Source organism: Peromyscus leucopus, chromosome 20 (assembly GCF_004664715.2).
Source record: "Peromyscus leucopus breed LL Stock chromosome 20, UCI_PerLeu_2.1, whole genome shotgun sequence".
Classification (NCBI taxonomy): domain Eukaryota; kingdom Metazoa; phylum Chordata; class Mammalia; order Rodentia; family Cricetidae; genus Peromyscus; species Peromyscus leucopus.
Window position 1 is genome coordinate 38659309 of NC_051080.1, and position 27199 is coordinate 38686507.

The following is a 27199-nucleotide window of genomic DNA, read 5'->3' on the forward strand; positions in this document are numbered from 1 at the left end:
CTCCCATGCAATCTTAAGGCCTGTCATGCTCCAAGAATTTTGTGTTCAGATGTCTGGAAGCCTTCCAAGCTTGTCCTTTTTGGAGGTTTATAGAGAATTCATTACATAAGCATGACGGTTGAATCATAGGTGTCGCTGATAAATCTGAGCTTGGGATACAGGACAAGAGTAAGAGTCCCAACCCTGTAATTGTTTGGGTTTTTCTAATGACTACCCCACCTATCCAAGCCCTACCTAAGGGACTGAGAACCAGCAGTAGTATTAGAGTGTAAAGACTTTAGAATCTTAGTTTTCTATGCCAGGAGGCAGAACCACAACCAAATACATATTTCGTAATCTGACCACCAGCGACAAAGCTGCCCACTGCTGGGAGCTGAAAAGATGGGCAGAATGGAAAAGTAGGGTCACAGCTAAGTGAAGGGAACCTGTCTACCATGCAGGAGGCTGTCGGCTTAACCTCCTGCACTACTTACAGAGAATGGACAACTCCATGCCCCAAGAGGATGTGGCAGGTAACTGGAGGTGGTTTGAATAATGGCCTCCCAGGAGGGCAGAGGTGGCCCACGCCTTTAACCCCAGCACTCAGGAGGCAGAGCCAGGCGGATCTCTGTGAGTTCGAGGCCAGCCTGGGCTACTAGGGTTGCCGTGACCCTCCCCTTGGGGGTCAATTTCAGGGAAAACACAGTTATCTACTGATTTATTAGAAAGGATGTGTATGTGTCTGTGTTTGAGGGTGTCTATGTGTGTGTTGGGGTGGTATCCCAGACCTCTATCAGGACAGGCTCCAAAGCTACACAGAGAAACCCTGTCTCGAAAAATCAAAATAAATAAGTAAATAAGAATGTCCCCCACAGGCTCATATATTAGAATTCTCTCTCTCTCTGCCTTCAGATTAGGTTGTACTCTCAGCTACCACTCTAGCCCATTTGGACCACGATGCTCCCCAACATGATAACGGAGTAAACCTCTGAAACTGTAAGTAAGCCCCCCAAATTAAGTACTTTTTTTATTTTAAATAAAAGTAGCCTTGGTCATGGTGTCTCTTCACAGCAACAGAACACTGATTAGGACACGGGGACTAAACAGTCACCTTCTGAATGCTAGGTCACATGCAGACAGTGATCCTGCTAAACGCTGGTCAGAGCCTGATTCTCAATAAACTAGGCGTTAGGCAAAAGCCCCACCAACCTCCTGGTCCTCAGATATTCCGCCCCATACCAGGCTTCCTCTGGGCTCAGCCTGCCACCCAAAACTTTTCCTTATCGTATCCCCGAGCACCCTGATTTATCTAGTTTATCAATAAGCATAAATTACTACTCAGAATAAAACATCAGAACATTCAACCAAACACTGTACTGAACACTATGTACTGACACTGTTCCAAATACCAGGAGATCTGCAGTAAATCACATACCCTTTGAAGCTTATATTCTAAACAGAGTATTTCGCATGTCAATGAAAAGGTACATGGAATAGGGCCACAGTGTGTATATAAGTTTATAAAGATTCTGTGGCTCTTGTGAAAAGGTACACGGAATTGAGGAAGGGGCAGTTCGATGGCAGAACTTGCCTGGTATTTGTGAGGCCCTGGTTTCAATCTCTATCACCACAAAAAGACCAGGTAGTGGGTGCACACCTCTGATCTAGTACTTAGGAGATGAGGCAAGAGATCAGGAGTTCAAGGCCATTCTCAGTTACTGAGGGACTTGAGACCTGCCTGGACTACAGTAGACCCTGTCTGAAATATAAAAAAACAAACAAACAAACAAAAAGCCCACATAAACCAACCAAGAAAGGGGCAAGGAAGGTGGTTTTGGTTTTTGTTGGATTTCTTTTTGAGGGCTGAGGGTTTCGATTTGCAGTAGAAAAATTAAAGGTGTTTTCTGTAAAGAAACTAAAGCTATCACAGATTGAGCCATGCAAAAACCGAGGGAAGAGCATTCCTTCCTATAAAGGAAGCAGAATGTGCACAGGCTGTGGGAGAAGAGGGAACTTCAAGGCCAGTGGGGCTCTGATGGAAACGTTAGTGAGAAAAGATAAAAGGCCTTCAAGTCACCAAGGCCGTTTCAAAGATTGTGTATCAGTATGAGGGTCCCGGGGGAGTCTCTAGCAGATAACAATGCATCAAACTGCTTTGACAGAACAGTGTCCCCGGTATAAGGCCTGATATTTAAGGGCTCAAAAAAAAAAAAAAAAAAAAAAATGACAACACGAAGATGAGTCACTCAGCCACCTCCTATAGTTCTTAGATGGGACAATGAGGTTAAAACTGTGGTGGTCCACACTCCAGGCGGAAGGGAGGCACATGCTCAGTCCATGAGCCGGGGACACACAGGCACACACAGGCCCTCCCCACTCCCTTTAAGCAATGACTAACCCAAGCACAGAGGGATGGAATTGATCTATCCAAGGTCCGCAACCGGCCTGCGAGGGAGCAGACGCAAACGGTCAATACACAAACGCCCTCTCCTCCTGGGCGGGCGGCCGCGTGGGAGACGACGTCCTCAGGTGCACAGCCATCCATCGACCCGGCAAAGCGTCAGCAGTGACTCATGCCAGGCTTCCCGCGCGGACGTGGGCCGACTCGGGTAGGCGGCGATGGACTGTGGGGCCCCCACCCGGAGCGCCAGGCGGCCTCGCACCGCCTCCAGGTGAGACGGATGCCAACAGGAGACGCCACGGCGGGCGGCAGCGCTAAGGGAGGCAGCTGGGACATCTGTTTGGAAACTAGGCCTCAGTTTCCCCAAATGTGAAAGGGTCAGCGCCACCCAGCGCCCCACCCCACCACGCGGGGCCGCGGTGGGCGCAGCGAGGTCAATCGGTGGTAGGCACGAGGCGATCGCTTCGCCCCACCCAGGCCCTGGTGGCTCAGGCAGGTGACAGAACGGCAATGAGGGCCCGGACTCACCGCAAACAGGCGGCGGCGCCGCGTGGGGCGACGGAACGCGCGCGTCGGGGACGGCTCGAGAGCTCGCGTGAGGGCCGGTCTTGGTCACTGCGCCTCCGTACGGCGGTCCCGGTGCCCAGCCCGCCCGACTGTCCTCGCTGCAGCGGCCGCTCGCCTAGCTTGTGCACACCACCAGCTCCACGATCTCCGGCGATGATGGCGGCGGAGGAGGATTTTTTGAAAGCCGGCAGTTTCTTTCCTTCGATTTGATTTGTTCAAGTCGGAGCCGGGTTTTGCCGGGCCCGCGTGCGGGGCCTACCGGGAAGGGAAGTCCTGCCCTCCGTGCCGGCTATGGCTGGACTCGCCTCACGAACTACAATTCCTATGAAGCCCCGCGCTCTGACTTCCCTTCTCTCTTTCCGCCCGCCCTCTCGGCTTCTGGCTTCTTCTCGGATGGATAACGTAGGACCTTGTTGGACGGGAGCACCCGCAGACTACAAATCCCAGCAGACCATGCGGCAAAGCGGCGCACCCTTCCGTAGAGGTTTGCGCTCTCATTCTTGCAACTTTATTGACAAAGGCGATGACGTGAAAGGCGTGCAGTTACATGTCTTCAGCTGTAATAGGGATACACTTGCTAAAATAAAGACTTTTTTTTTAATTCCCAGGAAATTGAAAGAAAACTCCAAGGATTCCAAGATAGTTTGGAAAAAATAGCCATTTTATAGTAGAGACAACCTGCAGGCAATCACCTTAACCAACTGGTCCATATTAGCATCAACAACAGAACAGACACAACCTTCACAGCATCACACCGTGGTACACTGAGGACGTGGCAACGCTGCCCATTCCTCAAATTCATAAAATTAATCAAATCATGGGGAAAAAAAAAGCAACGGAGAAACAAACCCAAGGTCATCTTCCAGAAAACTAACTGCTCTGTACTGTTCCAAAATTCTGTGTGCCATGCAAATTGAAGAACGTTACTGATTAAAAGAGATGGAAGGGATTAAAGGCATGTGCCACTACCGCTCGGCCTACAACTTACTCTTTTTTTTGGGGGGGGGGGGGAGTTTCGAGACAGGGTTTCTCTGTGTAGTTTTTTGCCTTTCCTGGAACTTGCTTTGTAGACCAGGCTGGCCTCGAACTCACAGAGATCCGCCTATCTCTGCCTCCCGAGCGCTCGGATTAAAGGCATGCGCCACTACCGCCCCGCCTACAACTTACTCTTAAAGAGTGTTTTTCAAAATGTATGAAGTAGGACTCAGAAGGTAAGGGCACTGACTCATTCAGAAGACTCTGGTTCAATTCCCAGACCCCACAGGGTGGCTCACAGCAGTCTGTAACTACAGTTCCAGGGCACCTAAAGCCTTCTTCTGGCCCCTGCATGAATTGTATGCATGTGGTATACAAACATACTTACCAGCAAAACACCTATATACTGTTAAATAAAAAAAGTAACTTTTTGTTTTTTTTGGTTTCTGTTTCTGTTTTTGTTTTTCAAGACAAGGTTTCTCTGTGTAACAGTTCTGGCTGTCCTGGAACTCGTTCTATAGACCAGGCTGACCTCTGCCTGGTCCCAAGTGCTGGGAATAAAGGCATGTGTTGCCACCACCTGGCTGGCCTTCTTTAGTTTTGTTTTTAATATAACTCTCACAGTTGAGATTCTGAATTCAAGGGACCTTGAACTCCTAATCTTCCTGTCCCCATTCTCAAGTACTGGAATTATACAGACATGCCCTATCATGCCTGGCCGATTTATTTGAGATAGGATCTCACTGCATTAGTTACTTTTTGGTCATTGTGATTTAAATAAATAAATAAATAAATAAATAAATATAGGGGGCTGGAGAGATGGCTCAGAGGTTAAGAGCACTGACTGCTCTTCCAGAGGTCCTGAGTTCAATTCCCAGCAACCACATGGTGGCTCACAACCATCTGTAATGAGATCTGATGCCTTCTTCTGGCCTGCAGTCATACATGCTGTATACATAATAAATAAATAAATCTTTAAAAAAAATAAAAATAAAATAAATAAATATAAAAAATTAAAAAATAAAATATGAATAAATAAATAAGGACCAAGGCAACTTGCAGAAGAAAGATCTCACTTGGGCTTACAGTTCTAGAGGGACAAATCTGTCATGTCAGGGAGGGGGTGGCAGCAAGAAACAGACATAGCTTCATGAATTGGGTGTTGAAAGCTCATCTCTAACTACAAGCTCACAAAACAGAGAGTGAATTAGAAACGACAGGAGTTTTTAAACACTCTGATATTGGTTGAAATATTAAGACAACTCCACGTAGTTAAAAGGGAGGTTTATTTTGTGAGGTAACTCACAAATGAAGGGATAGGTGTAGCGCAGTCCGGCGGTGTTCTCTGGAGAACTCTGCTCGGTCTACCTCCAGCATCCAGGATCCAGGAACCAAGTGAGCCGGCACATCCGGACCTCGGGTCTTCAGGGCTCCTGTCTCGGCTCTGCCTTCTAGGCAGGACAGTTACTGAAGCCTCAATGTGGGTAGTACTTCCAGGTCAAAGCTCGAACAGCTGACCCACTACATCTCCCCCTTTTGTCTAAATAAGAAGGTTCTAACCTAATACAAGACTATATGATTATCAAATACTGTCCAGGAGTAATAAGGGATAATGATCTAGATAAGATGGAACCACAACCAACACAAACAATATCAAACAAGAGACACATACTAAAATCCAGAGAAGTCTGGAGCATAGGTGAATGGCATGTTACAAAGATCATTCCAAAAGGTGTCCTATCCTAAAGAAACCTAAACCTAATACTTAATATGTTTTATCTAAGATATTCTATATATACTAAGTTGTAACTATAACTGCTAGTCTTCAATCCCATCAAAGACCTGAGAAGGAATATAATGATACCTGAGAAATGGAAGATGGATGCAAGCAACTTTCGGGAATCTTGTAAGAGTAGACCGAGACAGCTGGCAGCCTGGACAGTCACCTAATGTTTCTCAGCATTGTTGGTGCATTCAAATTGGCTACAGGTCTAGAGTATCTGACAGACCATTTTCAGAAGCAGGAATTCTGAAAGACCATCTTACTCTGTCTTGGCAGAGTTCAGTAGTCACTTTTCCTTGTGTCCCGCTTGTCCAGAAAGGACAGCATTGCATTTGTACTGTCAGCAGTTGAGGCAAGGGCAGTTCTTTGCTCAGCAGGCCATTTTGTGCAAAGAAGACAAATTTCCAAATGGAAATGTCTTAGAAGCCCAACATTCTCTCGGGATCAAATTGGTGCTGCCAGGAGCAATTGTGTCTCATGTCAACAGAATTCTAAGTTATGTAAATGCCATATTCTCTAGGTCCATGAAGTGTTTGAAGATTACCTGTCCATCTGACCTATGTATCTGTAAATCTTGATAAAATGACTAACACAACTACAGAAATGACAAACATAGGTGACTATAAATCTATAAGTCTTATCTACCTAAATAACCTAAGGACTAAGGCTTCATGTAAACAAGGTAACAGTCTGTAAGCAAATGTATGGTAAAAGGACGATGACTTCAAAATTGTGACAATACATAAAATATCTTTAACAGAGGTAGGAATGTATAGTGCAATATGCAATATGACAATAATCCTAAATATATATCAATATATAAAATATCCTAAACAGAGGTAGAACATACATACAGTATGACAGATATAAACTTACATTTGTATCAATATACAAATATTTCAAATAAGAGTAGAAATATATGTGCATTACAACAAATATAGTTCTGTATTTGTATCAACATACAAATTATCTTAAACAGAGCCAGGCGGTAGTGGCGCACGCCTTTAATCCCAGCACTCGGGAGGCAGAGCCAGGTGGATCTTTGTGAGTTCTAGGCCAGCCTGGGCTACCAAGTGAGTTCCAGGAAAGGCACAAAGCTACACAGAGAAACCCTGTCTCAAAAAGCAAAAAACAAACAAAAAGATAACATATGTGGAGTGTGTCCCATACGTAACTATCGCTTCCTTTATATTTTTTAAGTCCCTTGTTGAAATTGGTTGTAATGTATATGTCACATATGGCTCAGGGTGTGTGTCATCTGTTGGCTTCTCATGGGTGATGACAGGATAAGCCATTGTATGGGAGCCATCTGGAGATGTTACAACCTGTATGGTCTTGTCTTTCTGCTTATTAGGTCCCTTGTCATGTTTACTGAGAGTTTCTTTCAGGGCTTCCAAATGAGCACCTAGGGTCTGTTCTAGGGAGTGAACCTCCTCTCTTGCAAGGGATTCAAGATTTCTCATGGAATCATGGAAGTTTTTATGTTCCTCAGAAACACAAGATTCCGTGGACCTTATCTTATCAGTTAGTGATAATCTTTCTTATATAGTGTCTGAGTAGTTACAACTTCACTCTGGAGAGTTATTGTTCTATCCATTAAATATTCATATTTATTATCAATAAAAATCAATTTTGGGCCAGGCGGTGGTGGCGCATGCCTTTAATCCCAGCACTCGGGAGGCAGAGGCAGGTGGATCTCTGTGAGTTCCAGGCCAGCCTGGGCTACCAAGTGAGTCCCAGGAAAGGCGAAAAGCTACACAGAGAAACCCTGTCTCGAAAAAAAAAATCAATTTTGGCTATACATTTATTATTAATGGACTGAAGTTCTTGTATTAAGCTAGCAGATTCCAAACTAAGAAGCCTGTTTTGTAAATCCTGGTTAGCAGATTCCAGAGAAAGGATCTTTTAATGTAAACCTTCATTGCTATCTTTTAAAGCCTGTATCAGTCCCAATAATGTCTCATCTTTGTTCTTATTATTAAACTAGTATTTGAACACTGTGTGAATTATTACAGTAAATGCCAAAAATGGTACAGGCCAGATATGCCTTAGGAAGGTCATATATTTCCAGGAAAGTGTCATTCATCATACCTGCAAAAAGGTTTTTAAATTCTTGTGAGGTAATGTTGTCGGCCATATTACAAGAATTACTCAAAATTTGTTAGTCAGTTTCAAGGTGTAAAATTATCAAGTACTCTTATTTGAAATAAAAAAAACCCGCTGGCTTGCCTAACTTGCCTTCCTTTTTAGTGGTTTTGGGGGTGTAGTAGCGCGCCTCAGCCAGCAGGAGGCGCTGGTATAGCTCCAAAGCAGCTGAAGGCCTTGGCTGGCGGCAGCTGCTGGCAGGAGCCGAGTGTGCAGGAGGCAGCCGGAGGCAGGGTTTTTTTTGTGACCCCCTGGAACTTCAGGGTGTGGAGAGCTCCAGGCCGCTCCAAGCCCCTCTCTGCCCTGCAGACAGGAGGTCTGCCGGCAGGCACGGCTCCAAGCCCCTCAGTGCCTCTGCAGGGTGCCTCCAGGGACAGTGCGGTGGGCTAGGGTAGGATCGGGGAGGAGGGGGGACGCCTCACTCACAGCGGCTTTCCGCTGGTCGGGGGGCTAAGCTTGCAGGGGAACCGAGACCGGATTTAGCTGCTCCCTTTTTCCAGAATGGAACCGTGGAGGTGCTCCCTGGTTATATGGAACTCTGCGTGCGGGTTCAGGTGCCCGCCAGCGGGGGGTGGGGGGTGAACAAAAAGCTGGTCCCCAGGAGTTTGGGAGCAGGGGGAGGGGGGGCGGATTTTACAGGAAAGAAGAGACAGGGAAGCGTGGTAAGTGTGGAAAGTGTGCCACAGCAGCCACGGAGGAGGCTGAAGGTGGGAGCCACCCAGGCCATTGGAATTTGCCTCACGTGAGCGCCAGATATTGCTTGAAATATTAAGGCCACTCCACGTGGTTAAAAGGGAGGTTTATTTTGTGGGGTAACTTACAGGTAAAGGGATACGTTACAGGGTCTGGGAAAGGTGAAGCACAGTCAGGCGGTGTTCTCTGGAGAACTCTGCTCCCTCCCGCGTCCAGGATCCAGGAACCAAGAGCGCTGGCGCATCCAGATCTCGGGTCTTCAGGGTCCCTCTCTCGGCTTGGTCTTCTAGGCATGACCGTTACCGAAGCCTCAATGGGAGTAATACTTCCAGGTCAAAGCTGGAACAGCTACCCACTGCTTCAAAGTCACACCTCTTAAACCGCTCCAAATAGCACCACCAGTAGAGGACCCAAGACTATGGAGGCATTTCTCATTCAAAGACCACTTTCCAGCCCCTGACCCCCATATCTCCTGGCCATCTCAGAACGCAAAATGCATTTAGTCCAACTTCAAAAGCCCCCACAGCCTTTCACCATAGTCTCCACAGGAAGTAATGGCACACGCCTTTAATCCCAGCACTTGGGAGGCAGGGGCAGGTGGATCTCTGAATTCAAGGTCTACAAAGTGAGTTCCAGGACAGCCAGAGCTACACAGAGAAACCCTGTCTCAAAAAACCAAAAAAGACCAAAGTTTCTTTGAGACTCAAGACAATCTCTTAATTAAAACCCCTTGAAAAATAAAAAAGCAAATCACATACTTCCAACATACAATGGTGCATGATATAATTAACATTTCATGGAGGAAAGGGAGCAGAGTGAGGAAATACTGGACCAAAGCGAGACCGAAAACCATCAGGGCGAACTCTGAATATTATAGCTCCACATTTGATGTCTGGGGCTTTTTTACCCCCCCCCCAATTTTTTTTTTATTAGATTTCATTTATTTTATGTGTAAGGGTATTTTGCCTGGATGTTTGTATGTATACCATGTGCATGCCTGTTGCCAACAGAGGTCAGAACAGGAATTCAGATTCCCTGGAAGTGAAGTTAATGATGGCTGTGAGCCACTATGTGGGTGCTGGGAATTGAACCAGGGTCCTCTGGAAAAGCAGCCAGTGCTATAAACTGCCGGGGCATCTCTCCAGCCCTAACATCTGATGCCTCACTTCCAGGTCCTAGAGAGCTCCGCTCCTCCAGCTTTGCTGCATGCAGTATACAACACGCTCTCTCTTGGATGGTTCTGCTCCCTGTGTGTATCTCTTCTCAACAGATGTCCCATGGCTCTGGCATCTGCAGCATCTTGGGGTCTCCATTGCAACCCAGGCTTCATTCACTTTCACAGCTTCATTTAATGACTGTAAACAGAGGCAGAGTTTTTCTGCCCCGATTGTTCGGTCCCAAATAAACACACAAAAGCTTATATTAATTACAAAATGTTTGGCCAATAGCTCAGGCTTATTATTAACTAGCTCTCTCTCTCTCTCTCTCTCTCTCTCTCTCTCTCTCTCTCTCTCTTTTAGATTTATTTATTTATTATGTATACAGCATGTATGCCTGCAGGCCAGAAGAGGGCACCAGATCTTGTTACAGATGGTTGTGAGCCACCATGTGGTTGCTGGGGATTGAACTCAGGACCTCTGGAAGAACAGTCAGTGCTCTTAACCTCTGAGCTATCTCTCCAGGCCCCCACTAGCTCTTATTTTTAAATTAACTCATTTCTATTAATCTATGTATTGCATGTGGTCTGTGCTTTACGATCCTCTGGCATCTTGCTTTTTCGGCTGCTCACTGGAATCTCTCCCAACTCCACCCTTCTTCATCCCAGTCCTCAGTTTGATTGTCCCGCCTAAATGTATCTGCCTTGCTATAGGCCAAACAACTTTATTATTAACCAACGGAGTAATACATATTCAGAGCGTACGCAGGATCATCCCACAGCAAATGGCCTTTCAGGACTTTCTGCCTTCTCAGGGCCTTCGTGCACAGACTCCTCTGTCACATGCTGCCTGGCCTCAGTGGCCCTTTGAAACCACAGAGGAAGATTTACACTTTCACTCTTGCATCCTTCATGCCCTGTGGCTGCCAAGTCCGCAGACAGTTTAGGATAGACCCCCTCGAACTACGTTAGGAGCAGCGTTTGTTTGCAGTTGCTTTCGAAGAGCCTCCCCCCCCCCCCCCCCCCAGGTCTTTTCCTTCCTCAAACTGGAAGCTTAGCAGAGGGAAGTCTTACTCTGAGGGCATCCAGGCCTCTCCTTAGCCATGTTGATCTCATCCCTTTCAGCACCAGCTATGATGCTCTTAAAAAAAAAAAAAAAGAATTTAACTTTTTTGGGAACATATAGAGTGTTCTGTCTGCATGTATGCCTTTATGCCAGAAGAGGGCACCAGATCTCATTATAGATGGTTGTGAACCACCCTGTGGTTGCTGGGAATTGAACTCAGGACCTCTGGAAGAACAGCCAGTGTTCTTAACCCCTGAGCCATCTCTCTAGGCCTCCTCCCCCCATGCCCCCTCCCCGCTCCTTTCCTTTTTATATTGTATATTTTGTATTTTTTCTGCCCAGCTTGTTCTTTTTCACTGTAGACCTAACAGCCTAACAGGTCATCAATAAGAACCACGCGCCAGACACGGTGGCTCATGCCTGCCTTTAATCCTGGTGTCCTGGAGTTGGAGGCAGAGGGATCTCTCTGAGTTTAAGAACACTCTCCACTACAGAGCAAGTTCCAGGCCAGCTGGAGCTACACAATGAGACCCTGTCTCAACAAAACCAAACGTGTTACTGATTGAATATTAAGTCGTCTTGAAATTGTCTCCGCCCAAAGAATGAGTCCATTGCTTTTTAAGCAAATTCTTAGGTCAAGGGCAAAAAGCAACCAGAATATCACAGGAATGGCCTCCAGCCCTGCGGGTAGTATTTTTCTCTTTTGAAATCTCCTGAGCCTGCCCTCCACAGTCCATATTGCTCTCAGGACTAGTCTTTCAGGCTCCTACTACAGCACCCCATTAAGTTCTGCTTACAGTGTTCAACCATTTTCCTAGTCCAAAGTTCCACAGTCTTTGTCCAAGAAACAGCATGACCAGGTTCTTTATAACAATAGCCGACTTTGTTTGTTTGTATTAAGACAGGGTTTCTCTGTGTGGCTTTGGAGCCTGTCCTGGATCTCGCTCTGTAGACCAAGGTGGCCTTGAACTCACAGAGATCCACCTGCCTCTGCTTCCCAAATGCTGGGATTAAAGGCGTGCACCACCACGGCCCAGCTAATAGCCGACTTTCTAGTATTAACTTGTGTTAATTAACTGCTTTTCTGTTGTGATAAATTACCATGACCAAGGAAACTTAAAGAAAAACTCTTTATTTGGGCTTATTGTGCTTACAGTTCAAGAGGGATATGAGTCTGTCATGGCAGGAAAGCCCATGAGCAAGCAAAGGGCATGGCGGTCTGAACTGACTGCTGGCAGCTCACATCTTGAACCACAAGCATGAAAGACGGAGAGTGAATTAGAAGTGGCGGGAGTCCTTAAATTCTCACAGCCTCCCCCCAGTGACATACTTCCTTCAGCAAGGCCACGCCCCCAAACCTGCCCACATAGCACAGCCCCACCACCAATAGGAAACCAAGTATTCAAATGAGACTGTGAGGGACCTCTCATTCAAACCACCACACTCACCATAGAACTCTGGCTGGCCTGGAATTCAATATGGAGACTGGTTGGCCTGGAACTCACAGTGATCTGCGGCCTCTGCCTCCTTAGCGCTAGGGCTACAGACATGCATCACTATGCCTGGTTCCATTTTTTTTTTTTTTAATTTTTAAATTAGCAATTACACAGACATACTGCTTTACCTGTCCTTGCAGTGGCCCTGCAGAAGGGTTCTCCAGTGAAACAGAACTAATTGAATGGATGGATGGATAGATTTGTTTGTAAGGGATTGGTTCACAGGAGTATGGAGACTGACAATTCCCACCGTATCCTGGATGCTCTGATGGGGATCAAGTCCAGGACCTTGTAAATACTCTACATTAAGCTCTGTACCCAACCCTGTGACAAGTCCTAAGATTTGCATTTAGCAAGTTGGAGACTCAAGGAAATTGATGGCACCAACTGCAGTGTAGTGAGCAGACTCAGGGAAGAGGTAATGTTTCAACTGGAGACCAAGGCAGAAAACAAAATCCGGTGTCCCAGCTTGAAGACACAGAGGAGGCCTGGATGTCCTGTTTAGACCTCCCACTGATTGGGTGAGGCCCCTCTCCCCTACACAGGGCAATCTGCTTTCCTCAGGCTGTCAAATGAAATGCTAACCTCATCTAGAAAACATGCTCACAGAAATGCCCAGAATGATGGTTGACATTATTATTGTTATTTTTTTTTTTGTCAAATGTCTGGGCACTCTACAGCCTGTTCATGTTACACCTAAAATTCACCTTCACAGAGACTGAGAGTGTAGTTCAGTGATAGTGTATGACTCACATGCATAAGGCCCTGTTTTGTTCTGTTTTTAATCCATATATATATAATAAAAGTAATAACCGAGCTGGGTCATTGCCTTTAATTGCAGCACTTAGGTCTCTATGAGTTCGAGGCTAGCCCAGATTACATAGTGTGACCCTGCCCCCCCCAATTAATCATCATAGTCCCTATAGGAAAAGAACAGTCACCATAATGAGGTTTCCAGTGACAATGAACAACACACGAGACAGCATATACTGTGTAGTCTCCGTATGCTGTAGGCTCTGTTGTCTAGGTTTGTGTAAGTACGTTCTATAATGTTTGCACGATGATAAAAATCACCTAGCAATGGATTTCTCAAAGTGTGTCCCCATTGCTAAGCCATGTGTGACTATGTATTATCTTATTCCTCCCCCACCTCCCAAGGATAACTCAAGTTGTATTAACAAGTACCATAGGTTGTATTAACAAGTACCATAGGTTGTACTAACAAGTACCATCGGGTGGAGGACTTGAGTGACATAGAGCATTTATTCAGATCTGGAACGTTGAAAGGCCAGGATCAGGTGCCACAGGGTCAGGCTTTTGGTGTGCAGACAGCCCTTTTCCTAGCTTAGAGATGACCACGCCCGGATGCACCCTCACCTGCAATCTCCTCTGGCGTCTTTTCTTATAAGGGCACTAATCCTGTTCATGGGAACTCCACCCACATGGACTGGTTGGTTATCACCCAAAAGTCTCACCTCACACTGCCATTACATTGAGGTTTCAATGTGTGGACACATTCAGTCCACCACACACCCGATTTATAGAGGAGGAAGAAGGAACTGAAGGCTAACTTTGTGAACAGATCCTGATCCTTCCCTAAGTGTCACCAAGTTAAGATCTTTAGTGGGAGGGCCACGATCGGGGACTGTGCTAGAGCTGTGGGTCCTGGCATCTGGTAAACAAACCTGAACACAACTTCAACTAAGGTTGCCATGTGCTCAGGCTCTCCGAGGGGATAACAGGGTCCAAGCCTGGTACAGAGGTGCTCACTGAAAAACTACATGAATGATATATACTTGTCAGTTCCTCAAGGTCCAGAGCATGAGCCTCAGATTCCCACCTCTAGCAGCTCACTCAAGTCCTGGAGAGTAATGAGTGACAGATCCAGAATTGAGATGTCCCCATCCTGGTACAGTGGTCATGGCTTATAGGACAGGTAACAAGTCTAAAACTGGATCATGACCCTGCCTCCTCCTTAGATGTGTGTGACCTTGATCTAGTCATTAACTGCTTGTGTCTATTCCTCACCTGAAAGTGGGTTAAAAACAACTCCTACCTCACAGGGCTTTTAAAATGGTGAGACTCGACACGTGCATGTCTTTGCTCAGGATAAATAGGTAGTGGTTATTAATGTTACTTCGGCTTTGACATGAGGACATACAGGCTCACAGCTGAACATCAGGACTCCTCAGAAAACAATCTACTGGTGTGAGATTCTTGGCATTGTTCTTCAAAGCACCCCACCTCTGGGGGAGGGGTGTATCTGGCCATCCAGTCTAACAAACTGATGTCTTACTGAAAACTTTAGAAGCTCGCACCCAGCCAAATCTCCCTTAATTGACAGACACTCCTCTTTGAAGGATATCTGGTATTTCACCAGTAGCTTGGGATGGCAGAATCTTCAGGCCTCCTGCCAGCTAATTCATCTGAGGCAGGATGTGGTAATCCAACTGGCTTCTGTATCCTTATCCCTGAAATGAGAGTGCAATTAACAACGGTGCCTGAGGTGGTAAGCTGGCAGGGATCCCTCAGTGTAAGTCGCACAGGAGGTGTGGGAGAGCTGCCACTGTTCAGTCTTTATTGGGGGCTAGAATTTGGGCTAGCCGAAGCCGGTCTCACATGCCTGATTCCCTTGCTTCCTGCCTCCACCACAGGTGTCGGCCACACCGCCTGGCTGGTTCCGTTTTTTAAATATTGATTCTAGATATGAAGTAGCTGATACTGGAAGATTGCTTGAGGTCCGACAGTCAACAAACGGCAGGTTAGCCAGGTGAGTCTCATCACGTTACCCAGAATCCCCCACCTCCCATGCACACACTCAAGTTGCCAGGCTCAAGATGGTCACTGCTTTGAGCCCATAATCTTCAGTCTATCCCAAGTGACTCAGGGCTTGTTTTCACATAAACATCAGTGACATCTGAGAGCCACTGGACTCTGCCTTTGCGTCTGAGATTGCCCCTCCTCCTCATCCCAGAGTTTGGGTTTTTTTTGCTTGCTAATCTCAAGGTAGTGAGGAGGGAGAAGGCAGCCACACAGAGAAGAGCTGAAGATCTTTTAAAGCGCAGGAGCAGGCAGGGCATGGTGGCACACGGTTGATCCCAGCACTCAGGAGGCAGAGACTGGCGGATCTCTGTGAGTTCGAGACCAGCCTGGTCTACAGAGCGAGATCCAGGACAGCCAGGGCTACATAGAGGAAATCCTGTCTCAAAAAGAAAAGAAAAAGGAAAGCATATGAGTATTTGTTCCCTTTCCAACTTGCCCTAAAAAGACAGTTATTAGAAACTACCAGAGGTCACGCATGATACCCAAAGTCTGGAGTCAGAGCTGCCCCCTTAGACAGCTTAACCTCTGGGCTTCAGTTACCTATCTATGAGATGGGTGTGCTAAGACCCATGTTCTGGGATTCTTTCATGAACTGAATGAGAAGACACAGCCCTAGATTCTTCTCCGTCTTGGGCACCTGCCATAGCGTATTTCAATGTTTAAAATCCACCTCCCCGTTACAGCCGTAGCTCCCAAGGGTATGTCTGGCGCAAGTGTTTGTCGAAGAGATAACGTTTGTAAAGATGAAGTCTGCCAGCCTCACGGCTGATCCTCAATAAATTAAATATACATCCACCTGCGTGCGCAGAAAATGAAGAGGAGGAAAGAGAGTGGCCGCTTACTGGGGGGCGGGTCCTTCAGGAATCAACAGGCCAGGTGCTCACTGTGCAGGAGAAACATGATCTGGAATCAAAAGATCTGGACTCGGGGTTGGGGAGTTAGCTCAGTGGTAGAGTGCTTGCCTAGCAAGTGCAAGGCCCTGGGTTCGATCCTCAGTTCTGGGGGAAAAAAAAAATCTGGACTCAAATCCAGCCTGTCTATTACCAGTTCTGAGGCAGGACCACGGATACTTACACAAGATCTGTTTGGTTAAACTCTCCTTTACCTCGGTCCTCTTGGCAACTTTAAGTCCCTTCTAGAAAGATTCCCAACAAAGAGACTTTCTATGATAGAATTCTACTTAGGCTTCCCTGAACTTTTCAACAAGGCCTGGACTTTTGGGCTTCTGTATTTATCTCTGAATTGTCTGAATTTTATTTTACTTAAAAAAAATATCATTATTTTTTGAGATAGCATCTCTCTATGTAGTCCTGACTATCTTGGAACTTGCTAACATCAGGCTGGCCTCAAACTCACAGAGATCTGGCCTGCCTCTGCTTCTTTGAGTGCTGGGATTAAAGGCATGTGCTACCAGGTCTGGCCCAAATGTCTAAATTTTAGCAAGAATCCTGATAAACTAGAATAGGGATTTCTAGATTTCTACCTCTCATCTCTGAATACCATGAATATCTATCTCTCAGGGTCCTCAGCTTCCACTATTCCTCAAGGTGATGTTCCAGTACCTGACCAGTTTCTAAGAGGAGACAGCTCATCTGTTAAGAGCTCTGGCTGCCCTTGCAGAGGACCCATCTTAGATTCCCAGCACCCACACAGCTGTCTGTTCACAGCTAACTCCAGTTTCAGGAGATCCGATGCCCTCTTCTGGCCTCTGCCAGCCACCAGGGACAGGCATGGTACATACACCTACCAGCAGCCCAAATACCCATACATACAAAAACAAAACAAAACAAAACAAAAAAAAAAAAAACAAAACAAAACAAAACAAAAAACCCACCTGAATTTAAAAATATTTAAAAAGAATCCTATTAAGTGGGGCTAGCCAAAATCACATCTTGCCTAACTTCTTAGATTTGTGTCTGCTAATCCTGCCTTGCTCCTTACCTATGAATTCCTAGTTGTTCACGTTGAATTCACCCACTACAATGGTCCCTAAACCCACCATGATGATGGGCCCTTCCTTGAATAACATTAGTCTCGCTTTCTTAAACAAGTGTCCTTGATTTTTTTTTTCCCCTTTAACTTTTCATACATGAAACCTCAGCCAAATGAGACTGACTGAGTCCTCCTTACCAACAAAAAGGGCACACCACCACCGGGGGCTTGGAGAAGCACCTGGAAAGCCAAGGGTGGCTTTTCCCTCGGACTGGGGTGGTGGACACGGAGGCTCTGGGTTGGTCCAGCATCCTCCCAGAAATGCAGAACTGTCGGAAGAAAAGCCCGGAAAAGGAAGGGCACGTTTAAAAGAAAAATCAAGGTGAATTCCAGGCATGAACCGTCCACGGGGAAGGGGGGCTTCCCGACTCCCCACCCCTTCCCCCCCAGGTGCGCAGCCCGCGCCGCCCACCCCGGGCGCGACGAGGCGAGGAGGAGCTGCGCTCTCTAGGACCCGAGGAGGGAGAGCTGCAGGGAGACGGAGCCTCCAGCGGGTGCTGCCGCGAGCGGCCGGCCGAGGGGGCTGGAAATGAAAGTAAAGCGCTCCGGAGCCACATGGACCGAGCTGCCCGGGCGGCGGCGCCGGGAGCAGGATGCGGCCGCCCGTAATTAAATAGCATTTACTCTTATTATTACTAATAATAATAACGTAATCATACCTCTAGTCATAGCATACCATTTATCGGGCTCGGCGCAGGCCCGCGGGGAGCGCAGCCCGGCCGAGGTGAGTGCTTTGGCGCGGCGGAGCCCCGCGGGGCAGAGGCCGAGCCACCGCGTCCCCGGTGGCGCGCAAGGTTGGGGCGCGCGAGGCTGGGGCGCCCGGGGTAGGGCAGGGCAGGGCCGCGCGCGGAGGAGGCGCGGGAAGTCGGGGCCCGGCCACCTGGAAAGGCGGCTTTGCAAGAATAAAGCAATAGCACCCCCATTGCCATGAACTATTTTTTTTGGGGGGATCTCTCTGCAGATCCCCGTACCCCTTCCCCAAAGTTTCAAAGTTATTGTGTGGCCGGGCACCTGCCGCCTGGGAGATTGGGTCCCCACTGCAGCCCCCAGGGGATGCCTTGGGATTTTCTTCTGTCGTGGTGGTGGGGAGCAGTCTCCCCTGGGTCTGGAGCTTTGGAGGTGCACGGATGCTTTGCGAATCCCACTGCAAGGGGGTGGTCCGAGGCTGGCAGTGGGGATTCCCCCTTTCCTTTTGTATTCGCTTTGGTTCCGCAATGCCTAGAGGTGGAGGGGCCGCGGCGAGGGCCAGGGACAATGGCCGGCTGATGGGTCGCCCCAGTCGGTTACGGCGGCCACGCGAGTCCGGGGATCCAGGGCCTGCGGGCCTAGCCCTGGGGGAGGGGGCGGCAGGAAAGGGGGGCGCGGTCTGGGTCGGCTGAGCAGGAGGGCATTTCCGGTCGTGGCATCCGTCTCTGGCCTCAGAGGCCTCCGGGGTGGGCAGTTACTAGGCAGGGAATTCATGAGGACTGCAGGGTGCCGGGACTGTGGCGACTGAGGGGCGCCCTGGCAGGTCTGGGACCCTGAAGAAGCAGAGCCGACTCTCCTCCATCCCCCACACCCCCCACTCCCTTCAGCGGGCAGAAGGTCCCCTCTGCCACTCATAACTCTTTTTCTTTCCCGCTTAGACACCCTCAGGTTCAGGTGTTGGTAAAGTGCCCGGGCTGGGCGGGGGGAGGGGTCCTGCACAGAGACAAAGCCCCATCCCCCCATGCCCCAGGAGTGGGGATCCTGTAGAAGGAGTTCCTTCTTGACAGAACAGGATGGCTGAGGTGCCAACAAGACATTGATAGGGGAAGATTGGGGCCTGGAGGGCAGAGGCTTTAAGTCTGGGGGTGTTTGGGGGCCCACAGCAAAGTGATGGGGGATTCCGTTTTTTAGTTGTTAGCCAGGACTTTGGTGTTGGGGCACAAGAATCAGAACCCCCAACTTCTTGCCATTTTTCCCGAGTTGCCTGCATTCCATCCAGTTTGATGAAAATAGCAGAATGCAGATCCTTGAATTTTTACACAAATGCGATAATTATAGTACATTTAGCAACTATGTTGGACATGAAATTCCAGCAGAATCTTTCCCTTCTACTACCAGACTTCCCCCACCACAGATACAACCATACCCTCCCTGATGTCTTCGCAGTTCTTTTTTCCCATAGAAGTCTCCTGCAAGCTAGAAATGATGGCCAGGCCCAAACCTGGGTGAAACAGGTTCTGGACTGTGTGTGTGTGTGTGTGTGTGTGTGTGTGTGTGTGTGGTGTGTGTGTGTGTGTGTGTGGTGTGTGTGTGTGTGTGTGTGTGTGTGTGTGTGTGTGTGTCCGTGTGTGTCCTGAGCTGGGCGTATGTGGGCTCATCTGCCCTTCATGGCAGTTATGCCCGGTAGACATTTTTCCACCCAAGGAGCTGAGGGCTTAGAGAATTGGGTATCTTGCTGGAAATTTCCAGCTAGGATTCCTAACTAGTTATCTAAGTCGGAATCTCCATTTTCAGGAGGAAGGAATCTGAGGATGAGAGCGGGGCCTTGTGATTCCTAGGTTGCCATAATGTCTGTTTAATGGTTACTGTGAGCTATAACCAACTTAGATGGCTGCTTGAAATGTGGCTTGTTGAATTTTTTTGGAGGCCAGTTTGATGGGATGAGCTCATCTCTTGATTCTTAGGTATGAGACAGTGCAATCATTGGTAGGTTGGAGACCCTTAAAATGATAGTCTGTTTATAGCATTTTGTACGTGTGTGTCTGTGTGTGTGTGCATGCATGTGTGCTTACAAACACCAGGATTTCTGATACATACCTCCCAGCATTCAGGAGTTGGAGGCAAGAGAATTATGACTTACAGGCCAAGTTGGGCTACATAGTGAGACCTTGTCTCTTTTCTCTTTCTCCTCTCTCTTCTCTCTTCTCTTCTCTCTTCTCTCTTCTCTCTCTTCTCTCTCTCCTCTCTCTCCTCTCTCTCTCTCTCTCTCTCCCCCCCCAGTTCAGGGTTTCTCTGTGTAGACGTAGACCAGGCTGGCCTTGAACTCGGAGATCCGCCAGCCATGCCCGACTTGAGACCTTGTCTTAAAGAAAAAGAGGGGTGATGGTGACTATTGAGGTGGCTCAGTGGTTAAGTGCTCTTGCAGAGGACCTGAGTTGAGTTCCCAGCACCCATATCATGCAGCTCACGACTGCATGTATGTAACTCCAGCTCCAAAGGATCTGACCCCCTCTTCTGTCTCCACCTACACTTGCGTTCATATATACATACCCACATATACACACACATAATTTTTTTTTTTTTTTTTTTTTTTTTCAGACAGGTTTCTCTGTTTAGCTTTGCGCTTTCTGGAACTCGCTTTGGAGACCAGGCTGGCCTCGAACTCACAGAGATCCGCCTGCCTCTGCCTCCCGAGTGCTGGGATTAAAGGCGTGCGCCACCACCGCCCGGCAACACACACATAATTAAAAATAAAATCTTAGCCGGGCGGTGGTGGCGCACGCCTTTAATCCCAGTACTCGGGAGGCAGAGCCAGGCAGATCTCTGTGAGTTCGAGGCCAGCCTGGGCTACCAAGTGAGCTCCAGGAAAGGCGCAAAGATATGCAGAGAAACCCTGTCTCGAAAAACAAAAAAAAATTAAATAAATAAAATAAAATCTTAAGCCGGGCAGTGGTGGAGCAAGCCTTTAATCCCAGTACTCGGGAGGTAGAGACATGAGGATCTCTGTGAGTTCGAGGCCAGCCTGGTCTACAGAGTGAGATCCAGGACAGGCTCCAAAACTACACAGAGAAACCCTGTCTCGAAAAACCAAAAAAAAAAAAAAAAAAAAAAAAAAAAAAAAAAAAAAAAAAAATTCATAGCCAGGCAGTGGTAATGCATGCCTTTAAACCCAACACTTGGGAGGCAGAGGCAGGCAGATAAATCTCTGAGTTTAAGGCCAGCCTGATCTACAGAGCTAGTTCCAGGACAGCCAGGGCTACACAGAGAAACTGTCTCAAAAAAAAAAAAAAAAAAACAAAACCAAAACTAAAAAGGAAAAAAGAAAGAAAAGAGTATGTGTATATGTGTAGTGCTTTTTCTTTCGTTTATAACAAAAGGCCTTTCACGTATGTGGGCTCCTCTGTCTTTCCTAGCAATTAAATCAGATAGACCTTTCTTTCTTTCTTTCTTTCTTTCTTTCTTTCTTTCTTTCTTTCTTTCTTTCTTTCTCTCTCTCTCTCTCTCTCTCTCTTCTTCTCTCTCTTCCCTCCTCCCTTCCTTCCTTCTTTCTTTCTTTCTCCTCCCCCCCCCCCCCCCCCCCGGAGCTAAGGACCGAACCCAGGGCCTTGTGCTTGCTAGGCAAGCACTCTACCAATGAGCTAAATCCCCAACCCGAGACTTTTCTTTTCTTTACTTTTTTAAAAATATATCAGGCTGGGAGGTAGCTGGCTCAGTGATGAAGAGCACTGTTGCTCTTCCAGAGTACTGAGGTTTGATTCCCAGCGCCTATATGGTGACTCCCAACAGTCCTTAACTCCAGTTTCAGGGCATCTAGACCAAACCCTCTTCTGGCCTCTGAAGGTATCAGGCACACACATGATACACAAATATATATGCAAGCAAACCACCCACACACATAAAATTTAAAAATAACCATTTTATACCCACTTACTGGGAGAGGGTGTGCATGTGTCGTGGTGTGTGTATGGCAATCAGAAGACCACTTGTGTGAGTACTAGGTGTCATCTCAGGTTGTCACACTTGGTGGCAAGCATCTTTACCCACTGAACATCTTGCCTGTCCTGGGGTAGACATTTCAATACGTCTTTTCCAGATGACGAATCTGAGGCTCGGAGAATTGGGTGTTTTGCTAGAAATTTACAGAGGAGAGCTAGGACTCCTCAGTAGGTCTCTGCCTCCAGATATTCATCCTTTCCCAGAGTTCTGTGCAACCTTGCATGTTAAAAGCACCTCCAGTAAGCCTCTGTGAGGCAGGTCTGGGACTGAGCTCCTTGTAGACTGGCTGGAAATAAAAAGAAAGAGAAAAATCAGTAAGGAAATGGGCTGGAATGGTTAAGAGCCTAGCCTCTATATAAGTGCCAGGTTCATGGAGAGACCCTGCCTCAAAGGAATAGGTGGAGAGTGATAGAGGAGGACCCTTGGCATTCTCTTCTGGAGTCTGTGCTTGCTCACAGGTGTGGGCATCCTGTGTGCATACATGTTCACACACAGTCTTTTAAAAATGAAACTGAGGCTGGGCAGTGGTGGCACCCACGCCTGTGATCCCAGCGCTCAGGAGGCAGAGGGGGCGGATCTCTTGGGAGTTTTAAGGACAGCCTGGTCAACAGTGCCAGTTCTAGGATAATTCCAGGACAGCCAGGGATACACAGAGAAACCCTGTCACGAAAAACAAAACCAAAAAAAAAAAAAAAAAAAAAAAAAAAAAAAAAAACTGAGAACTTAGAAAGAAAGAAAAGAACTCTGGCGTCAGCGCACTGACGAGAAGACAAGATAGCAACCTAGAATGCATGGGAAGGCTTCCTGGAGGAGGTGGGTGCTTGGCCAAGGAAGGAAATCCCCGGTTAACTTCTATTATTTCTGTGCTGGGAGGCTGATGTAGTGAATCTTTTTAAAATTTCTTTAACTTTTTTTTGTTTTGTTTTGTTTTGTTTTTTGTTTTTAGAGACAGGGTTTCTCTGTGTAGCCCTGGCTGTCCTGGAATTCGTAGACCAGGATGGCCTCGAACTCACGGAGATCCGCCTGCCTCTGGCTCCCAAGTGCTGGGATTAAAGGCGTGCATCACTGCTGTCAGGGTTTTTTAAAACATTTTTTTTTAAATCTTAGTTTTCTCTAATTGTAGTTCGTGAAGGGTCAGTACTTGTGTCTGCATTTTGCTGAAGAAACGGGGGGGGACTCAAGATTTGTGTGGCCACCCCAAAGTTACCTTACTGTATTTGAACCCAAGCCATTCTGACTCTTTAGTGTGTTCCTGTCCATTGTATTCTCCGTCATCATGGAGACAAGAGCAAAGACCAGGGAAGTAGGAATTGGCAAATGCCGTAGCCATAAGGGTTCACAAGGAAAGGTTAGCAGGTTCCTGAAGGCCAGCGGTCTACGGAAGTATCTGAGTTCTCACAGCCCACAGAAAAGGCAGAGCTGTAGAGAGAGCATGGTCCTGAGTGTGGAAATGTGAGGAATTCCATTCTTTAGGGGCTTCTAGGGGCCTGGCTTACCACCCTGGAAGAGCGGGGAGCTTGGGCACAAGACAGACATGGACCATTAACCTCCGCTCCCGTGGACAGGAACTGGCTCTGATTCAGTCCTGGCGGACGTGCCAGGAGGACACACTCGGCCATTATGTCGTCAAATTGAATTACTCCCCAGTGTGGAGGAGGCAGGCTTATTTCGCCTGGGGTGGAAGGTCTTCCTAGAAGAATTTCTATTGTGAATGCTTGAAAGATAGGATAAGAAAGGCCAGAAAGAGGCCATGCCAAGCAGAGACAGAGATGGCCAGGAACAGGCATAGAAAAAGCCCGAGGAATAAGTCACCAGGTACGGCCACAGTGTAGGGGCAGCTGTGAGTTCCAGCTGAAGTCCGCCGCTGTCACTGTCCGCCCTCGGAGTCTCTGCACTGGAGTTCTTCCGTTTCTGGAATGAGCCCTGAGAATGTTTGTTTTTCTTTTCTTCTAAACTTTTTTTTTTTTTTAAGATTTATTTATTTATTATGTATACACTGTTGTGCCTGAATGTATGCCTGCAGGCCAGAAGAGGGAACCAGATCTCATTACAGATGGTTGTGAGCCACCATGTGGTTGCTGGGAATTGAACTCAGGACCTCTGGAAGAGCAGCCAGTGCTCTTGACCTGAGCCATCTCTCCAGCCCTCTTCTAAATGTTTAAATTTGTTTTATTATGATTACCATTGTGTGAATTTTGAGACAGGGTCTCACTAAGTAGCTCTGGCACTGACTAGAGAGATCAAGTTGGCATCAGGTTTGCGTTGACCTTATGCCCTGGCCTCTCAAGTGCTGGGATCACAGGCAAGCACCAACGTGCTCTGATGAGTCCTGAGCTTTGAGGTGTTTGATAATAATCCAGGAGAGTTAAATGAAAGACGCTAGAAGGTCAGGGCTGGAGAGATGGCTCAGTTGTTAGAGCATTTGCTGCCCTTCTAGAGGACCCAAGTTCGGTTCCCACTACCCATGTTGGGTGGCTCACAACCCCATGTAACCTGAGTTCCAGGAGATCCAACACCCCGCCGGGCAGTGGTGGTGCACGCCTTTAGTCCCAGCACTCGGGAGGCAGAGCCAGGCGGATCTCTGTGAGTTCGAGGCCAGCCTGGTCTACAGAGCGAGTTCCAGGACACCAAAGTTACACAGAGAAACCCTGTCTTGAAAAACAAAAAACAAAAAACAAAAAAAAGAGAGAGAGAGAGAAGAAGAAAAGAAAGAAAGAGAGAGAGAGAGAGAGAGAGCCAACACCCTCTTCTGGCCTCCATGGGCACCAGCACTCAGGTGCACAAACCCTCACACGGACAGACACAGATATACTTAATTTAAAATGAAACTTTAAAGAAAAGGTACCAGCAAGCACCTTTAATCGTGGCATTTTGGAGGCAGAAGCAGGCAGATTTTACCCTGGTCTACAGAGGGAGACTGTTTTTTTTTTTTTTTTTTTTTTTTTTTTTTTTTTTTTAAGTGGAGCTGGAGGGATGGCTAAGTGGTCAAGAGTATATACTGCTCCCAGAGGATCTGAGTTCAAATCCCAGCACCCATGTCAAGTGACTTACAACTCCCTGTAACTCTAGCTCCGGGATCCAGTGCCCTCTTCTGTCCTCCATAGGAATCTGCTCTCTTATACACGACCTTCACACAGATACACATGTAACTAAGAATAAAATTAGTCTTTTAAATGTTTATTTGTTTATGTATATTAATATGTATCGGTGTTTTGCCTGCATGCGTGTCTCTGGGAGGGCATCAGGTCCCCAAGAACTGGAGTTACAGATGGTTCTGAGCTGCCATGTGGTTGCTGGGAATCAGACTCAGGTTCTGTGGGAGAGCAGACAGCTCTCTTCACCGATGAGCTCTCTCTCTAGCCCCCAAATAAAACAAATCTTAAACAAAACAAAACAAAACAAAAAACGGATCTAGGGGGACTTTAAAAACGTTTTGCTGATTAAGCAATTCCACCCAGTAATTCCACTATGGCCAACCCCAGCTGATCCCCCAGATCATCCTACAGGTATTCGACATGATTATCCCCGTTTTACTGATAGAAGAGAGGTCAAATGCAGAGTTTAGATGACTCTGTTAAAAAATAAAAAGGGGGGGGGCGGGGCGGGTGCTGCAAAGGAAGTGCACCCTGTCTCCTGTCAGTAAACCTAAAGGGTGAGCGGAGAAGCTGGTGAGGCCAGCAGTGCAGACCTGCAGGAGGTGGGGGTCCACTGAGGAAGGCTGGCTTAGCCTGCAGCTGGAGACCACGACGTCAGCTCCAGGAGCCAGCACAGAAGCCAGCTCTTCTCACCGTATTTAATGGTCCATAGCGAAGAGGTTCATTTTCTCTCCTCTGTCAGCGCGGGCCACACAGCTCTTCCCTACCTTATTTATTTCCCTGGTGAGCCTGTTCCTGTGCAGGCATCCTGATGGCGTCTGCAGGCGTTTCTTAGTACTGCTTCCCCAGCAAGCTGAGAACCCCCCGGGGATGGAAGACAGCATCTCTGTCTTCGGAGCCCATCTTCTCTTCCGAACCATCCAGGTGACTTCTCCAGGAACAATTCCTGAGCCTTTATCGGAAGCTGAGATGGAAACAAAGGGGTTGCGGCTACCACAGATTCACACAGTGCTTGGCACTTCTGTGGCCTTTGCTATCAGGTCCGCTTACCACTCCCTGAAGCCGAACAGTGATTATTGCCAGCACCCCTTTGCAGATGAGGATCCTGAGGCCCAGAGAGACAAGGAACACCCCTACACCCCGAAGATGGCTGTCTTAGAGCAGGGGTCAGAGGCAAGTCTCTAGGACACTAGAACCCAAAGTGTTTTGTAGGGTCCTATGTGAACCAGGCTGGTCTCGGACTCACTGTAGCCGAGGATAGACCGGGATTCCTAATTCTGCTTCCATCTCTCCCGTGCTGGGGAGATGGCTCATTTAGTTGGGTGTATGCTGTACAAACATGAGGATCAGCACCCAGGTAAATAAGAAGCTAGGTGCAGGGGCTGGGGAGGGCTGGTTAAGAGCACTTGTTGCACAGTCCCGAGGAGTTTGGATTCCAGCACCCATGTAACAAACTGGTGTCCCTGCAAACTCCTGTAACCTCAGATCCCAGGAGGGTAGAGAGAGGATCACTGGCACTTACTAGAATCCAGCTTAGCCAAGAAAATTCAAGCCCAGGTTATTTTTTGTTTTTCCAGACAGAGTTTCTCTGTGTAGCTTTGGAGCCTGTCTGTAGACCAGGCTGGCCTCGAACTCACAGAGATCCGCCTGCCTCTGCCTCCCAAGTGCTGGGATTAAAGGCGTGCGCCACCACCACCCGGCTTTCAAGCCCAGATTTAGGGAGAGACCCTGCCTCAAAGAAGCAAAGAGTGATAGACAAGGACACCAGACAAGTGTGCATGCGCGCGCGCACACACACACACACACATCTAAAAAGCTGGCCACAGTGGTAGGAAACAGGAGACAGGAGAATCCCTGGAACTTTCTGGTGAGCCAGTCAAGAGCTGCGTTTACAGATGTGTGTGTCACACCCTTTGAGAGCCTGAAGTCTGAAACTGCCACACACAAGACGCCATCTGATTACTTAGTCTTTTATTTGGGGAGGTGTCCAGGGATGGACCCCAGAACCTCACACATGCAAGGAGGATTCTGCCACTAAACTATATATCTCCAATCCCCAGCCCAATTGTTTTCTTTATTTTATTTTATTTTATTTATTTTTACTTAAAGGCAGGATCACATACTATGGCCCAGGCTGGCCTGAGCTTACTGGGTAGCCAGGCTGGCTTCAGATTCTTGGTTCTCCTCCTGCTTCAGCCTCTCCAGGGTAGTGTGAGCCACCACACCTGCCCGGGCCGTTTCATTTCATATCTGTCTGGACAAATAACATTTTTCTATCATCAACATTTAGTTGGTCAATTATTAATTTATTTACAACAGGGTCTGATGTCTTATCACTAACAGTA

General features: G+C 47.6%; 1 protein-coding gene across 2 annotated transcripts in view; it reads left to right on the forward strand.

Moving 5' to 3' along the window:
* Positions 1-17479: 17479 nt before the first annotated feature.
* Positions 17480-27199, forward strand: part of Zc3h7b (zinc finger CCCH-type containing 7B) — a 50720-nt gene continuing 41000 nt past the window's right edge. The window contains exon 1 of one of the 2 annotated variants that reach the window (XM_028871218.2): positions 17480-17800. The gene's annotated coding sequence lies outside the window, so the exon portion shown is untranslated. The remainder of the gene's footprint in view (positions 17801-27199) is intronic. The other variant, XM_028871219.2, reaches the window with a different exon arrangement.